Source organism: Diuraphis noxia, unplaced genomic scaffold, assembly GCF_037042655.1.
Source record: "Diuraphis noxia isolate RWA-SAM2 unplaced genomic scaffold, SU_Dnox_SAM2 contig0003, whole genome shotgun sequence".
Lineage (NCBI taxonomy): Eukaryota > Metazoa > Arthropoda > Insecta > Hemiptera > Aphididae > Diuraphis > Diuraphis noxia.
Window position 1 is genome coordinate 25,474,698 of NW_028301713.1, and position 20,373 is coordinate 25,495,070.

The 20,373-nt window shown below is 32.0% G+C and overlaps 1 protein-coding gene across 13 annotated transcripts in view; it reads right to left on the reverse strand.

Moving 5' to 3' along the window:
• Positions 1 to 20,373, reverse strand: part of LOC107167647 (coiled-coil domain-containing protein AGAP005037) — a 224,868-nt gene that overhangs the window by 94,203 nt on the left and 110,292 nt on the right. The window lies entirely within an intron of this gene.

Below are 20,373 nucleotides of genomic sequence, written 5' to 3' on the forward strand. Positions count from 1 at the left end.
ATATACTTCCTCAAATTCGGCACGTCACTAAGACCGTATATATTGGAAATAATCTCCACCCGCGGATTTGTATATAGATATCTGCAGCAGTAGGTACCTATATACAGGGTGATAGGTGGCGCCAAGTACATGCTCACGACCATTTTTTTTTCACACGACTACGAAGAATTTCTTTAAAATCTAAATTTTCGGAATTTTCGTATGCACTCATACTTATGCAATTTTTTCCAATAATTGTATTTTTATGTTAGACATAAAATAGACGGTAATATTGGAATTAAAATTTCATAAACATTGGCCGTTTTTTATAAATTAATAATTTTGATGACAAAAATGTTCTGATTTTGATTTTCATATACATCGAATAATTCTTCAGGAAAATAACTCACGGAATAACATTTACCGATGAAAGAGGACCCCCTCCCTTTCTCATTTGCAGGAAAATATCGGTTAGTATTTCCTCCTCCTGCAGCCGCACACACGACACTCCTTAAGCAGAACAAATTATATCGCGAGAACTCGTAGAAAATGTGGTAAATTGAATTGGGTGGGTATAATTAACAATTATCTCGAAAATCAGATTTGGGAAAGGGGGGGGGGGTGACTATGCTCATTTGTGATTCACCCTGTACACTATATCGTTTCGCGTATAAGTCTTATCAATATTTAAGACAAGCGGTCCGTGCCTTTTATACACACATATTATTGTAACTTCCCGACGTCTCAGTTGTAAATAAAAAAATATATATATAGTTTGTATAATATATATAATACCCAGCGCGTTTAAGACGATCTGAGCATAGTCGCGCGTGAATTTTTATATGCGCACGTGCACTACACGCGTCGGTCATAAGTTGGGTTTTGTAAGTTCGACTTTATATATATTATTATTTATTATGTATACAACACTCGGCGGGTTTTTCGTATATTTTATTCCGCAATAATATAGAAAGACACATGTGCAGCAGCCCACATGTGCCTTACCTATATATGAGTATACACTTCACTAGGTGTAGTAGGCGTGTGTTATGTTTATCGAAATGAAAAGTGTCTAATCTCCACGGCGTGGCGGTGCATGAAGAGTAAAATATATAATAAGAAAAATATGCATACACGGTGATTCATCAGGGCAAGCATCACCCCTCCCTTTCACAATAATATAATTAGTTTATTGAGGTTTTTTGTTTTTGTTTAGTACACCTATTTAGGAGTAAGCTGTGGAGACTATTATTATTTTATGTTTCAAATGCGAGAACCCGCAACCCGTTTTACATAGTGTAAAATCTTCAGAAAATGATTATTTTTTCGAAATTTCGATGCATCAAATTAAAATCAAACGATACTATATATAGTGCAGGGGTGGCCAACTTGCGTTTCGCCAATATTTGCTAAGCAATGATAAAATGATAAAATGTACTTATAAACATTTTGGCTCTTGATTATAAATATGATCGTTATTGCGGTATTTATCCATGTGACTCATCGTGGATGTATTCACGTTGGCCATCCTTGGTACAGTGTCTCTGAGTAATTTAAACCTATTTTAGGGGTCCTGTGCCGATGACAATAACATATCCGATTAAAAAACTGCTTAACTCATTTGAAAAACAAAAAGTACCTATATCGCTTCTAGACGTTCACTCCTATACGTATACATATCAAATGGTACAATACATTTTAAGCACTGTACTTGAAAATATGATCCCAAACACGAATACCATTGAAAATCCTAAAACCAGAGATGGTGAGAATGATGCACTCGGTCAATCTCGCACTGCATACACGTGCAATGATTCGATAATCGATAGTCTTCCGCGAGATTTTCTCCACACGACTAGCGATATACGCTTACCTAACTTTTTAATATTACGTACACCTATATATAATAATATAAGACGAAGCGAGTAAATCTCAGTAGCACTTTTTGTTTTTTTTTTTGCAATCGCCGTTCCACGAGCGAATGAACGATAGACATAATGTTAAAAATTTAAAAAAAAAAAAAAAAAAACCGTATTCGTAACTGATGCCGTATAGGTACGTGCGCGGCGTCGCACCACACGTCATACGAGTATGTATGCACAAAAACTATGTGCACATGATCTAAACTGGTTATATTGAATAAATTAAAGCATATTATTATTATTACTGTATCAGGTATGTTATGCTGTGGATTCGTATCTGTGAAATATCAACGTCGGCGGCGGTGTCGAGCGATCGGTAAAAGAATCTGCACGCCCGTGAAAAGTAGTTGTGAAAGTGCTGTAATATAATATATATATGCATACAAGTAAACACACAGCAGTGTTACATTATATTTTAGAAATTATTATTATATTATTTCACCTCGTGGCGCAAAGTCAACGCATCGATCTAATTATTACTCGCGAGCGGTCGGTCGGAAAAAATCCGTCGATTATCGGCGATAAGTCACATCACGCGCACCCATAATTTCGCCCGATGAACCCTGCGCGGCGGCGAACCGGCGTTTACCAACGACTCGATAATACGAGCAATAACCGTAAATACCAAACCGTATAATGCGATGTGTCAAAACTGCGTAATAATAATAATTTTAGGATATTCTGATATCAAGAGGTTCATATAATAATACTATCATAATATTATATGTGTTGTGGCGATCTACTCGACCGCGGCGTTACACGATAAGTACTCTCCGCAAGGTATGCACACAAATTTATTATCTATCAACACATTGTACTGTAAACGTGAGCGACCCCCTCCCCCTGGATTTTTTTCTCGGGAGGGGAAAAATTAATTTAAAAAATAAGCACGAAGATTTTTTTATACAGCTAGCTTAAGAGTAATCTATATTTGCTAAATTGAAGCGCCACAGATAATGAAAATAAATTTAAAATTCTACTATTCTAGGGTGGTCAAGTTCCCCATCATCCCCCCCCCCTGGGGACGATTTTGACTATAATATTATACTGTTCAACTACCTACTCCATAAATGGGGCATACAGGCTTTCTTTCTTGCGAATGTGGAGGAATACAGATAATCAAACATATTATAGTTAAGACTTGTCCCATTACACTGTTTGAAGAATTGACAAAATTACACGAGGGCGAACTAACAGCTGTAAAATGGTTTGAAGAATTAAATATTTGTTTGTGATTTCTATTGTTATTAGTACTGGTGTTATTATAATTTTATTATACCTACTAAAACCTATCATACATATATTTTATTATTCTTATTATATACATGTTTTTGTTGCTTAACTATAATTCGAAGTTGACGGACTGTTGAAAAACTTCGAATTACCGAGAGTTAGAATTTTCGAGTAGTTCAATGTAAGGAGAGAGCAAAAAAATTGTACATAATTTATATATTGTTTTTAAATTGTAAATTAAATTGTCTACCTAATAATTATACTATGTAAATTAAATTAAAATAATAAAAGATTATTATTTTTTGAAGAAATCTGTTATGGTTTTCTGCTTCATCGAGTTTAGTTTCATTTTTTCATAATTTTTTTAATTTAGTGAATACACTTTGAATTACCGAGATTTGAACGGACGATACTTCGAATTGTCACGTGTTAGTGTCCAGTTTTCCCAAAATTTTATTTCGAATTACCGAGTGTACTTAAATGTATTGTTTTCATTCGAATTACCGCTTGATTTTTAAAGGACCGAGCATTTATTTCGAATTACCAAAGGTTTCGAATTATTAAAGGTTTGAATTATCGAGAGTCGACTGTATAGTTATCTTAATCATCATATTTATTTATGTGTTTAATTTCACAAATTCTATCCATACAATTCTTACGTCGAATATATCATTTCCAAATAAATAATAATAACATTATATTTTAAAGAGTACTTAATATAATAATAAATAAAATAATAATAAAAAAAGTTAGGCAGGTATCTACTATTCCGTTTCTATTAGTAATGCTGAGGAGCTTGTGCGCTGTCTGCAACAATAATAATGTAATCGCGACATATACTATTATTATACAAGTGCGGTTATAGTTTGCATTTTGTTGCTGCAACAGCGGAGTTAACGCCGTTTGCACCGATAAACGCACTTAACCGCGCGTTTTCGAAGGAAAAACGGCTTTTTTAACACACACGTGCGAGCAATAGTAAGTGAAAAAAAAAATATCTATATTTATATAAAACGAGAAATATACAATTACGACGAACGCGGTTTCTTTTTGTAAATATCGCACACATGTCTATTACTCGTGTATAGCGTACATCATCAACAACCGGAGAAAAACACTTTCCAATCTACTGAATTTAAAACGTTAATTACCTGAGTGCAATATGTAATAAACGAGGGGGAAAAACCTATAACCTTAAAACGACTACAATTCACCGACATCATAATCTGCAGTTGCATTTCAATTTCAGCCATCCATCGCTAAAGAGGAGTCTTTCGTCGACTTGTATAGAATGTTATTATATTTTAAAAGTTCATATATATACTCGTATATTATTATTATTTTAATAATTGTGTCTGTATATCTGTCGAGTGTTGTCTAGGACGGTGTTGTGTCGATGTCTGCGGCCGCTTGTTTCGCGCTTCACTAATCCCTAATAATTATAATCATAATTTATTGCTTGTGTAATATTATGAGTTCCGCCGTGAGTTATTTTCGGTTTTGACATAAATAATATTTAATATATTTGTGGGCCGGATACGCGTTTTCTGTTTTTCGGACCGATTTCGCGTGAGATATTATTCACAATGACTTTATAAGTTTTCCGTCGTCACATCGGTCACTTGTCGACAAAAACATGTTTATCGTTCAAATAGATTTTCCTTGTACAGAGAGGGAAAATGTTTTCGAGTACCGCTCTACTTTTTTCTTCATATTATTATCATCTCGGATGCGCCGTACATAATTTATTATAAACGCACACGGTTTTATACAAAGTCGTCGTGATTAATGTGTTATTCTTTCTGTACGCATTATTATTGCGTAAGTCTCCGTTAACTGTTCACGCTCGTTTGCCGGACACTGATGACTGTTGTAACAATTTAATGCGAAACGAATATAGTGCATACACACTCACTCGCTGCGTTCAGCTGGCTAAAATATATTATGTGTAGGACGTGTAGGTAGGTAGGTAACATGGTGGCGGAAAATTTATTCGGAAACGTGAAAAAATTATTGTTATTGTAAAACTCTAAAATATTTCTTTACTACACGTCTACACACTATACTGCCGAATATTTATACGAGTGTACATACTATTATACTGTTATACATAACATTATGCATCTCGGTAAAAGTGCCTACCCCTTCATCTGCCCAGAATCCCGAAGTGGTGCTTAGGCTATGTGAATTATTGTACCTTTTACAAAAATAATATTATAAAGATTGTATATACTGCACAATTGTCACAAAGTCATGTATTCCGGTGAATTATATTATTATTATTATTATTTTGCTTCTTATTATTCTTATAAGAACGCGAGCGTTATATTCTATTTTTGAAACGTAAAATAATGTAATAACGCTTTGAGCAGTTCTGATTTTTTTGTTCAACTATGCTATTTTTATAGATGCTTTATATACCTAATATAAATATTTATTTTTTAATAGTCATTCTAAAATTCCAGCAACATTTTATAATAAAGTAAGTACAAGCTCCCTATAAAGTACGTGCTCAAAATCGCTACACGGAGATGCAACCTATGCAAACAACGATATAAAATAATTAGTCAAATAAGAAACACTCCATCGTCAATTCAAAAATGTTAACGATTTGTTAACCCACATTCACAAGTACGTGTATGGTAAAGGAAATTTTAATCCCAAGAAACGATACAGTTTATAAATCTCACGGTTTGATTATCATAATATATGAGCTTATCGATTTGAGAAACCGTATACCAATATATATAGGTGATTGGCCCAATGGGAAATGGCATTATATCCGTATAATCCTTATTTGGAATGTATTCCCCCACTCAATCCCGCGACGAAGATTAAATTATTATTGTTTTCGCGGTATGAGATGAAAATCACGTTTTACCAACACCGTCCAATATTTGCTAAACGCAGCCTATACCTATAATACCTATTGCATGTTCGTAAAATAATCATCTCCGAGGTTTGGTTTATCCTCAAAACATATATTTGAATTTGTTTGTTCAAACAAATTTGTATTCCTATACGTAATCATCGAACGTGAAACATAGAACAAACATACGGTTGGTAGATAGGTAGGTATGTATATTGTAAAGAATAAGATAACACTTTGCGATTTATAAACGTACGATTTGATAGCGATAACTCGGTGTCTCAATGCTTTTGTAAATAGCTAGAAATATGTTTATACATATGTATATACCTACCTAGATTTAATTTAATTTGCAGGCCCGTAAATTCAAGTGCACCGACGGATTGGCACACATAATGTATATTGTATACCTATATGCGTTTATACAATGCTATTCATGTTTTAATACAATTCCGCAATCTAATAAATAGGTATAACAAATGTTTATGGATTAACATTAACACGATTTTCAAATAATCATATACCTAGTTGACATATACAACATTTTGTTATCCTTAAGACTCGGTGTTAAATAATTCAAAACGTATTTATTTGGATTCGAGTTTAGATAAATCAATGCTTTTGACAAAAAAACGGGCTGTTCGACAATTTACAGTAAAACAGAACGGTTTTATTATTCGAGCCTTCGAGGTAAAGAAAACCACATCACTATACATCAGTATAGCTACGAGAAGATACTTCTTAAATGGCTATACATCTCAAAATATAAAAATATTTAAAAGTAGGTATGGTTTTTAAATGTATATATGTTGTAAGTTTGAATATTCTAAAAAAAAAAAAAACGAAATTCGAATAAATGCATTATATTAAAAAAATAAAAATAAAATAGCAGACTTGTACTTCATCATAATCTATAGTGCCTATAGGTTATTGTTATTTTTTTTATTATTATTACGAGCACTTCTTTATCATAATAATTATTAATAAAATAGAATTGAATCGTATAATAACGTGACGACAATATGTTTACAACCGTTTGTGTTTGAAAGGCACAACAAAAATCTCATTCTCGTATAATGACAAATGAATTGTAATAGTGCACGCAATGTTTATAGGAAGGTATGAGTACCTACACATAAAACCAATAAAAGTAAAAAAAAACTAATATTTTTTCCGTCGTATTGTTTTACTTTCGTCGTCGTATATAGACGGCGAGAGGCCTGCATATATATATACACATATATAGAGAGAAAGAGGAGGATTTGATGTATTGATCAAGAATGTTTCTTCTAGGCGGAAACCCAGCAGCTTCTATATAATATGTATAGGTACGACACTGGAGCGAATACATGAACTTTTCGCATCATGCAATATGTACACCCGTGATATGGGTTTTTCTTAAACGCGTATAGGTATATAAAGTTTTCAGTCGGGTTCGGAAAAAGCGTTGTCGTGTCAACCGTCGTCTTACATAAAAAAAAATAATACCTTCGTTCGCTACAATAACATAAATATATATATGTGTGTGAGTATATATGGACGTAGGTATATACCTGCTACTTCGTCCCGAATTACAGTGGATTGCATCTCAAATTGTAAATTATAACTCCGATGCGCCACCGGGTGTAACTGTCAAACATTGTTTCCGTGAACATATTATGTGTAGATACGATTTCATCGTCGACGTCTCCTAAGAGTAGATGAGAAGGTTGACATGTCGGAGTCGGCGGAGAGTGAGCAAAGGTGATGTGTATGCAATGCAAGCTCGTCAACACGTCCCGTGCGAGGAATAACTTTCCTGCACGTATATACGCTGTACAATAGGTGCATAATATATAGTATGATAGTAATAATAATAATAATATTATACTTTATCGTTGGTAAAATTCAGCGAGCGCGATAAATCTCGATTATGCGCATAATGGCGACCTACACGCGCGTTAGCCGCATACAGGACATTATGTGATAGATACCTATGAAAATGTGATCAATACTGTATTATCGTTATTAAGTTTTGGCGTTATGATATACGACGACACGTTTGGTCAGTAGGTAGAGTCGTGTCGTAGTAGTCATACACTGCTGCAGGCTGTACAGTGTCGTGCGGGGATTATATCCATTATTATTATTGTTATTATTACACGAAACGTGTACGTCTATTATTAGCAATAATAATACTGTATATACTGTAACTGCAGCACTTCAGCAGCGTACACCTGCAGGGTAAGTCATCCGTCTTAAAATAGGTACCTATACCTGTAAAAAAAAAAGCAGTAGGTAACGTTTCATCCTCGTGGTCGAGCCGTGATTTGACCAGGGATTTCTGTACCAGGATTTTTGTCCTTCTGATGATGACGTGAGTAACTACTTTTTAGTACATATTTATTAATAATGTATATATGTACTGTAATTGCTCTGTATACACATGCGGGATAAGTCCGTTTTAATGTTATGCAGAAGATAACGTTTCGTACACGTATATGAGCTGTGATTTAACGAGGATGAGTATCATCTGTAATAGGATTTTGGTGCTTGTGTATCCTTCGTCGATTAATTTTTTTTTTTTTAATTTATGTGAATTTTCTCACGGTCTGTCTGTATTATAGGTACATTACAATAAAATTTTCACCAATTCATCCTTGCTCTTAAGGATTGTTTACGACCGCAGCAGTAGATTTGAAATAATAATACATTTGATTTGATCTGATGTAGGTGCATACTAAATATCACATATTTTATCGCCTATTCTTTACAGTAATAATAAATTATACTGCAAGAGCACTGTATACACCTTTAGGGTAAGAGTCCGTCTCAATATTATGTACTTGGCTGTATATTATAATGCAGTAGGGACATTTTCGTCTAAGTGGTTGAGATGTGATTTAAAGACGGGCGTTCTGTAACAGGACTTTGATCCATCTGATTATGACGTAGGTAACTACTTTTTAGTACACATTTATTACCTAGTAAAATATGTAGGTGTGCAACTGCATTGTAACTTGTACACCTGCATTGTAAGTACGTCTTAATATTTGCTGCAATATAGAGAACGTTTCGTCCACGTGATTGAACTGTGATTTAAAGAGCAAAAGTATCTGTAACAGGATTTTGGTCCTCGTGTATTCTTTCCGCAGGTTAAGTTCTCTTTATTTTTTATTTTTGAGCAAAATTTTTACACAGTTTATTGTGCGTCTACCAATAAATATTTCACAGAACCGTCGTTGCTGCAGTCCCGTTGGATTTGTTGCGGTCGCAGTTGCAGATTAATTGAAAAAATGTATTAAATTATTTGATCTGACGAAAGGTATAGCTACACTTTTAGCACGTCCATTGATAATACGCACTGAAATTACAACGCATAATACGCCCGGGTCGGTCCGTCTTAATATAGCAGTGTCGAGAACGCTAATTTAATCTACAAGGTGGCGATTACCCTAAACCATAACCAAACCTTTGACGCAGAGTGTGCAACCTGGTGCGTACCCAGGGGATCAAGGGGATTAAGGGGATGTTACTCTTAAATTTGTCATTATTATATCTAATATGAATTGTAGGTCTTAAACCAAAATAACACCCTAAAAGAAGGGTTTGCAATAATTATTTTATTTTATTTTACGTAGGTAACCTATACTTTAAGCTACAGACCACCACTTACGTTGGGTTCGTGTAATTTTTCAAGATAAATAACAACAACATGGTATATAATAACACGTCTGTTTCAATTTTCACGGGATTTAGGGTATTATTCTTTATAACCATGTAGATGGATATATAATAGTTTGTCGTCAAGGGAGTTTTATAGAACGAAGTGTAGTTATGTCACTTTTGTATACAGCATAATAACTTTATTTTATTATTAAAATATTATAGTCATCTCGTGTAGCTGTGTCCCTTATATTATATATGTATATACATATTACAATGTGAACGAGGCTACGATAAAACAGTATATTATTATGCGGAAAAAGCGAGATTGCGATATAATTCGAACGATGGTGCATCGCAACTGGTGCGGAATAACGTATAATTATTATTATTATTATCACATGTACAAAACCTATATAAAGGATTACACTATATATATGAATTACAACGCATAACCGTGTACGGGATACCGATCTTTGTATATATATTATCACATTATTTTATTATTATGGTTGTTGTTACCATTATTTTTTGATGTTCGCGCAAAACGGGAAGTGAAGATTTTTGTCTGCATATCATAATGATATATGTATATAGACTCGCGGTCGTTTGTTTTTCATCCGTCGAGAAAGTCGACTATACTCATACGATATATGTATTACTCTATAGTATAATACGCCTATATCATTATTGTATACATGACGCGTGGCATATTATTATACGGATAGATAGGTACAGAGACGTCGTACATAATACGTGTTACACATATTATTATCATAACGTTTTAACATAATTTATTATATCGTTCGTATATTATATATATATAATATGGTACCAAAAATCTTTTAATATTATTATATAGGTACGATATCCTGCACTGCACCCGTTTCGGAGAAAACCGACATATAAGTGTATAAATATATAATATAATATATATATAATACATAGATTGTATTCCGGTCGCATAACCTTAGCGATGTTGCACATATTAATAATAATAATAATATAAAACATGTCTATTACACGATAATGAATAGTATAATAAAATTATGTAAAGTAGCAAATCGAGTCACCATATTCACGGCGGCGCCATTTCATAATAATAAAATCTAGTCGCGACAACTCGAAGTTGAAGGATGATAGAAATCGCCTTCAGATTATAATAACACCTAAATTCGAGTTGGTCATCCCATCGTCTATATACCAACTCAAATTTAAAGAAATTAAGTTCTAAAGGGATAAACAAAAAAAAATCGAGTTGTTAAATTTTCTGAGTTATCGCTAGTGCTATGATATTACATAATATTTTATTGTAACAAAAATAATAATAATGCAAATCGTCCAGGCCAGAATATATATACATAACTCGTGTACATAATATGTAGGTGACGATGGCCATTAATCACAGTCGAATTAACTCTACGGTCCCGTAATCGCTATTATTATTGTTGCTGTTATATACTATCATTCTAGAGTCGTCTGTTGTCCGTCGTCAGGCCGGAAAAAGGTTCGAACTCTGAACAATATAATATTAATAATAATATGTACCTGCGCGTGCGTTTATAGTCTATAAGCTACATCCGATCCTTTATTCGAAATATTATATTATCACGGTGCTTCCCGATGTGTCAGTTATAATAATGGGTCATCGTCAAAAACAACGATGAGGATATTAAACGCACATGTAACACTATTATTAAGTATGTATCTACATCGTGAAAATGTCATAACATTATAACATAGTTAATAGGTGATAACACAGCAGCAGTATAGACATGTAGACAGGGTGATTCACTATAACCACCATGCTCACTCATTATGAATTAATTCAAAATCTTAATAGGTACGCGAAGACTTTAATTTAATTACTTATATAATGTACTTAAAGTTCAAAATGCAAATGAGCAAGTAGTTTCTTATTTAGGTACTAAAATGATCGATGGTCCTTAAAAATGGTTTTACAAAAATATGAAATGGATGAAATAATATCAGGACTGTATAGTACGTACTTATAATTATTACATTTGGACCATTTTTTTTAAAGATCATCAATGTCGATGGTAAGTAAAATTTACTACTTGTACGTAATTGTACGTTAAGTATAGAAAGCCGCTGAATCGCGAAAAACGATAAGATCTTATGCTGCTTCCGTTGTTACAGTTACGAGTTACAACGACGATAATGATGTGTTACCTTCAAAACCTGCAATGTCGAGGATATTAAACGCGCGTGTAATATCGCAATATTATAACACAATAATAATATTGTCACGTTGGAACGCCAAAGGATCGGTTTTTTTTCTCGAGATCTAATCAAAAGAGTAAACGCGCGCGGCGTTTATTATAATTTATTATATATATAAATATATATATACATACATACATACCTATGGGATATATTAATAAACCGTGTCGTTTCCGCACGGCCGCCGAAGTTGTAAATTACTATGTTGAACGTATTGTTTTAGTTTTACGAGCACGACTGCATTATGCTATATATATACTGCAGTGCATAATGTATAACAGTAATAATGATACACCCACAGACAATGATGATGGCACCGCCCCGCGCTAAGTAATATATATATTTAGGTGTACTTATGGATACCTCCTCCCGTTTGTTCTACATAGGTAATTGCTATTATAAGGACCTAATAAGGTACTATATAATAATACACTTTCTAAATAATACATAATATAAGTGTATACTTACAACGATTCGACAAGTATCAATCTCCTGTTCAACAATTATAATATAAAATAAGTAATAACGCATTTATTCAAATAATGTATTATGATTTTTCAGAATTTTTTAATATCTGATATTTCCAATAACATTTGAATTTTTGGATTTATACCAAATGCCAATGCCAATCAATATTTGTCCAGTGAACAATGACGACAAAAATTTTTCAATCGGAATCTATCGATTTTATAGAAAATCTTTAAGCAGAGAATTGTTTTCTTAAATTCGGCACACAGTCGAATTCGATTACGATGATGCGTGCGCTACATCACACTCGCCTATATACATCAATATGCGTGATTCCCCAATTTTCTTTTTGTCTGATTCACGAAATATTGGATTTTGTAGGATTCGAAAATCAATAAAATGGTTGTCGAAATTAATGTTAATTAACAATAATTAATATTATAGGTATGATTTTGTGTAATTGATGGTATTATTTACAACCGTAAAATTTCGAATAAAAAGCACAAATATATTATTTGCAATTTACTGTAAAAATGGGTTATTCGAATATTTGGAAAAAATAAGATTATGATATATTGTCGCTGCAGCATTAGGTACAACAGCAATGGTGTACCTAAGGAGTAGTAAGTTTGCGATTTGCATAAAAAAAAGCCATAAGTAGGTAAGTTGACTTGCTTGAGAGTATATTATTTTTATAAGTATAGGTACACTTAAAAATTTCAAAAATCAAAATTTGAATATATGTAAATTATTTAAGTTAAAGAGTGATGACTTATGGAGCGAGCACGTGTGAATCGTCCATATTACACCTGGTATTATTATTCTAAATATTATAACACCATGTGATATCGTGACATATAATATTGCGAGTGAGTAAAACGATAAATGTCCAGTCGGGTTACCACAATATCATTCACCCTTATCATACCATAATATATAGCTTATGATCTTATAATATTATATGTATTAGGTATTTTCTTTTGAACGGTTGTCGGAAACGCGCGATTTGTAAAAGTAAACAGAACAACTGCAGTGCGTGTAGACGGCTTGCAGCGCTCTGCATACAAAAATATGAGTGAATAACGATTTGTAATGTATATAATATTGTATACATTCGCGCATAAATCGAGTAAACAGTAAATAATAAATCTGAACGTTTCTGAACGTTAATTATAATATTATGATCATATGTATATAACGGTATCTGCGCGCACCGTATATATACAATCTATATTATTATTATTGTGTGGGCACGTGGCGGCAAACGTCTTAATCGAGGACATTTTTTAAATACTTAGACTCGATTTTCAAGTTTGAATCATACCGTGTATACCGCGGTGCTCGTAATAGGCAGTTTAAAGTTAGATACAATACGGTCTCAAAACCGTATAGGTATATGTAAGACTTGTTATATTATTTCGTTTAAGGATTTTGAACGACATCATTCGCTGGAAAAAATAAGTTTTGCCGTTTAAAATATATTATTATTGTTTTTCGTATCATAATAGGTAATATATAATAAGTCCAACCGGTTAAAACGCGCGCATTGTGATACCCGAGGGAGCCGAGGTCCTTTTAGATTTCGTTGGTAAAAAACCTCTTTTCAGGTAAAAATATTATTATTGGAGGGTTTGTTTGAAAAAAAAAATAGCCGAAGGTCTTTTTTTTTCGTAGAAATTTCGAAAAATTATCAGAAACGATATTGTTATTGAAATATAACGATGACGATCAGCTGCAGCAGAGGATGAAAAGAAACAATGGTAAAAGTATAGGTATACCTAGTAAGAATGAGTAATAATATGCACACGCGTCCTAATATTATGGCCGATTATAATATTCTATAATCGATGTCGAACACGGCTATGTTTGTGGGAGGGGGAGGGGCATACACGATCGTTAAAAATCGCTAAGACAATATTGTCCGATATCGAAGACGTTCGAGGGACAATGAGTCGTAGTCAATTAACGGATAATTTTGTTTTAATTATTATATGACGTGTGTTTTTTTTATAGGCCACGTGATCAGAACAATAAAATATTAATTTACAATATTATTAGGTAGTATGATATTATTCAGCTATATAGCAGCATCAGCAGGTGTGTCACATTGATTTAATTACATACTCGGGATTCGCAGTGAAATCGTAAACACCTGTTTGTATACATAAGTTTATTATTAATATATATACCTATACGAGTCTTGTAAACAAATAAACAAATATGTGTTAATATAATGTCATTATGATAAGCGCATATTATGTGACTACCTACGAGAGTTCACTGTCCTGATTAGATAATGTATCTATAAACGAGTAGGCTTATCGGGGGGAAAAAAATAAAATATTATTTGAAGTTACACTTTCCCGTGGTACGAGTAAAATCGCTTTCCAAAATAAATAAATAAATAATAGTACCTAATATCTTCGTATGGTATATAATGTAATATACCTACACGACGGGATTTATAGCAATTATTATTGTCAGCTGCAGCCGACGACACAGCGACGGCGAAAACGTCCAAACAATAATTATTATATTTGTGTATTGATGATATTAATAATATTGCGAACAAGACGTATTCGCGACTATAATGCGATGAAAGTTCATTGTACGAACACTACGATTTAAAAACCACATGTACGAAATATAATTTAATAAACATTTATTAATATATATTACGATGGTTTAGATTGGCGATGCGCGCCTCGGCTGCACCTGTCATTCCACCTTTAAATCGCATTATGATTTTCTATAATATTATTGTAATAATTCTAAAATATTATAACTTGTCACGGTACGATAATTATTTTCGTTTCAAACGAAAGCCTCTCTATCTGGTTAAAATATTAATATCAATAATAACTGATGGTCGTTTAAATATTACACAGTCACAAATGAAACAGCTAGTTAACATAGGTACGATCGAAAATTATTAGTGATGTGGATTTTACGTAAAAATTGATAAATTTTTATTGAAGTTCAATTTATAGTGTACCTGTTGAATTTGTTCACAATATTATGTAAAGAAGGCAAGATACGTATAAAATAAAGCATAAATATTTAATCCCTTTATTAAAAATAACAATTAATAAATATAAATTATTGTAAAATATAAAATATAAATAGTTTTGGCCGGTATCACAATAATTCGTATATAATATTGTTCTATGGTATCACTTATCGGTCATTATCATTTTATAAGTATCCTGATTAATTGTATTATAATCCTAATATAGTGATATCTTGATAGAAAATTAAAAAAAACATACATAACAAGTGGTCAACTTACTGTTTAAACGGTAAAATAAATGTAAATTGTAATTTTTTTTTTTTTGTAAATTTACGAGACTCGCATCACTAAAGATTAGTATCCGTGTTATATTATTATTATTATTTCAAACAAGTGCCTATAGGTGTACTTTATTATACTCAATGTCGATACGGCGATTAGTGCGGTCTGTGAGTAATATTAAACAAAACGGTCAATACTTTATGATAAATATATATATATATATATATATTATAGATAAGTCGTTTATGCCTTTACGGGAAAACTCAACGGCACATTAATATCATTTTACAGCCGGAACCAGATTCGTGATGATGGGAACGATTTGAAATGCTTTCGTGTGTCTACACTCGCTTGCAGTCATTACCTGTATACTATTATCAATTACTAGGATATAATTGTCCACCATATTATTATTATAAATCAGCGGACAGAAATAGTGTATAAATACAACACAGGTTTACTGCCGTTTGTCTATATATATGCAGACATACCAATAACTATACTGCCAAATGGATTACGACGACGCAATAATAGATACTTTTACATTCAATATAGCGTCATCGCGCGCGGTGACGAATATCGATGCCTAAATATTATTATCCTATTAACACGTAATTGGTCATCGACGATATTATGATTGAGTACCTATGATATGATGACTAGCTAGCTGCATATTTCATTGAAAAAAATTTTTTTTTTTGTAAATATTTTTCACACTGATGTAATTTATTATACGAAGTTCAAATGAGTGGACTTAATAATTGGTTAGGTAGTTATAAATTTATAAAAGTGTACTGGTGCGGAAATACTCTGAAAATCATCTTTGGCCTACTATAGACTTTACTCGTTTAAACTTTAAGGTTTTAATACTATAACAACTTTTGAGTTATTATATTACAAACATATAATTATATAACTAAAATTCACTATACTCGTTAAAAACTAGATTTTTCAGAAAAAATATTACAACTCTTCGGAATATGATTTTAAAAATGCACGAACGCGAAAACGTTCAAAAAAATAATACATAACATTAAAAAAAAAAAAACTGGTAATGGTGAAAATGAGATTTTTTTGTAAAATATATTCCAATAGGTATAACAAAAACATACTCAAAAAGTGAAAAATTTGAGGGAAAAAAACGATTGTGTTTGATTTTAAAATAAAATGAACATTGCGTATATTATATTAATTTTGCTCATAACTTTTGCTATGACACTGCAGCAGCAGCAGTCACCGTGACCCAACTGTGCCGACGGAAATGGAGAAAATCGTATTGTGATTTCGAAATAACTTAATAATATAATTGAAGTTTATGTTTTTGGCTCGCAGTATTGTATAGGATTGACAGTGCCACATTATAACATCACCGCGTACGCAGCTGCTCATACATAATACAATTTCTATTAAACACATCCAGATAACACGTAAAATGTCTTAATTGTCTTTATAAATATGTTTTTATGGATGAAAAAAGTATAATAATATAAAAATATAACCACCGAGTGTTTACGAGGAGTTCCGCGTTATTGTGAAAGTCAATCGCAGAAAATACGATAGAACGACGCAACTGCAGCAGTGGCCATCACGCAGAGATCACGCCGTTATATTATTATTTTCGTTTGTTTGATATTTTTTCGCTCTCCGTCTACACATACACACACACAAATATATATATTACGCGTGTCGGATGTTTTTATGGTGGTCTATAAATGATCTATTGTACGACATATAAATATAAGATAATAAAAGTAAAAAGAAGAAGAAAAAAATCATCCACAACAGGGGTCCCGCGCGCGGATCGAGAAAGTGTCTTTTTATTTTTACTCGACGGAATCGCGATGATAATAATAATAATATAATAAATCGTGTCGTCACCACGTCAGCTTAATATCGTTGAATATTATTTTCGTTCCAAATAATCGACGACGTAACGCCAGCTGCTCTCATTATGTATAATAATATAATATAAATAATTAAGTCTCCGCGCATTGACGACCCCATGCGTAGGTAAGGTAGGTATATTCAAATGACGTTATATCAACCTCAAGTATCTCATTAATTCATATTAAATTTTTTTCAAAAATTTTAACTCCGAATCAATATCGAGCTCTTGTGACGATCAACTATTATATTGTATTGCCGGCGTTGTTATTACGCGTACCTATATATACGTTTTTGGGGTATTTTATAAGAATAGTATTATAGAGAGTTAAATAATAAACTAATATTTAGATGTAGGTATATATTATATAGGCGATGTCTATAAACAGAACGAATTCAAAAATAAAATATAAACCAAGGGAATTATTGCAAAAATGATCGGTGTTTCTTCGTGTTTTTTCTACGCTTTTATATTTAAATGTATTTTATTATTATTGTATATAATATAACATATTATTTGAAAAAGTTTTCGTTAAAAGAATATACGCACTAGAGTTTAGAATACAGTCTTTGAAACTATGATGAGTACAATATTTTAGCAAATAAATTTCGATAAGACATTTTTTTTAAAATACTTAAGGGCTAACAATTTTACGACCTTGCCGCTAAAACTGCAATCACCTCTACACTATCGTCTCCCACCAATATCATCGCATACAGGGACATACAAGCACTGATAACTAACAAATATCATCTAAGATGGCACCAGCAATGGTTATCTTACTCCACCAAACTTAATCAAATAAAACACAACACAGACAATTGGACATTTCCCATCGAAACACCCAGAAAATTCGAAGTCATCATAACGAGACTGAGAATCGGCCACTCTCAAATTTCGCACAGTTTTTTAATGGCTAAAGAAGATCCTCCAACATGCGCTACATGCGGCGTCCAAATTACCATTAAACACTTACTCACCGAATGCCGCACATACCACAACATCCGATCAAGCCTCAACCTTTCCGAATCACTCTACGAAATACTTCAAAATCATCCCAAGGCCATAACAGACATCATCCAATTCATCACAACAGCAAACCTTCAATCCAAAATCTAGAATTAAGTTCTCTCGTTTATGTTTCTTACTGTAAATATTTAATTTAAGCTATTCATATTTTGTAAGCTCAATGGCCTATGCTGCCGAGGGCTCTTTCCTAATAAAAAAAAAATAAAAAATTTATCACACAGACACATTATAATTAAAATACACCATTTTATACTAATATAATTGTTATATACAATGTTTTACGTGTTTTTATCATGTATCGATAAAGAAAATAATTCTAATTTTTTTTTTTTTTTGTAAAATATTTAAAATATTTAATGAAATAAATAAGCACTTATTAACTTTGAAATATAACATTTTCATAAAAATCAATGGTACATTGGCACATACATTTGCGGTATATTATCATAACCGTCTTCGGTATAGATAAAAAAAAAACAAATAAATAATATTCTAACTTAAACATAAAAATAACTGGATTTATTGAAATCGAAATTTTTGAAAAAAAATCTATACATTGGAGCGTTCGACAGCTCAAATTTTTAAAATGCAATTCAAAAAAGTTATTAAAATAGACGTCTGATAAAAACTTATCCGCTTATGATAAAGTTTAATATTTTTAAATAAATTTAAATTAGGAATGTACAAACATGTTATTATTGTTTAGAAGTTGATAGTTTAATATATTAATGTTACACATATATCTAAATTAATATTTCAAATTATGTTATTCCGTAAATAGGTAGGTAGCCAGATAGGTACTTTTCAAGTAAAAAGTATTCCATTTTAGTTTTAGTCTAGGGATGACAAATATAAATGGTCCCGACACAACTTAAAATTTCATAATATTACCTAAATTTAGTTTCTCTCTGGAAAACAAGTTTTAGGGTACCTACGTACGCGCGAACATAACACGAAAACGTATAGAGGTGATATTCTAAATATATTATACAAAATAACATCGTTTACATATTCGCATATAAAATGTAGTTTCGCACATGGCATACATAGGTACATATAAATATATAATACATAACGATAAAACGAACAGAAAATAAAATTCAATTTAAATTGCTAACAACACTTTGCGGAACAAGTTGGTGTTTTTATTCAAGTGTAGGCATCATATGACATATATAGATAAAAACAATAAGGTCATAATACTATATATTTTCAATTTTGTGATTTTTTTTATACATATGCTTAAGTTTTGTTCAGGCATGGGGTTAGTGTTTTTACCTGAATGCAGGCATATAAATACAAATAATTAACATGATATATATATATATATGTTTTTTAATTTTGTAATAATTATTATACAACTATATAATATGTTATAACAAAGTATTGCATAATTATTTTTGTCATAGCGGACTTGCCGAAAATAAATACCTATCTTAAATTTATGTTATTTATAATAGTATTGATAACGAAAAAAAATGCTGATTAATCCAATATAGATAAACATTTAAATAATATTACCCCCACACTAATTATTTGGTTTTATAATTCCTGTATAGTCATTGCTTCTCTAATTTACAAACGATATTATAATATTCTAGTTTTAAACATAATATGTTGTCGACTGTTTAATATCAATCAACGAATAAAAATTATTTGTGTACATCTCCCCCCTCCAGTCTCCACCCAACCATTCGTTTCACAAGTAATCTGATTGATCAAATATTTTGTTTTTTATGGTGGTTTTATTATTATTATTATTGTTATTTAGTTGACTAAGGTTTGGCTAGTGGCAAACAATCAGCTG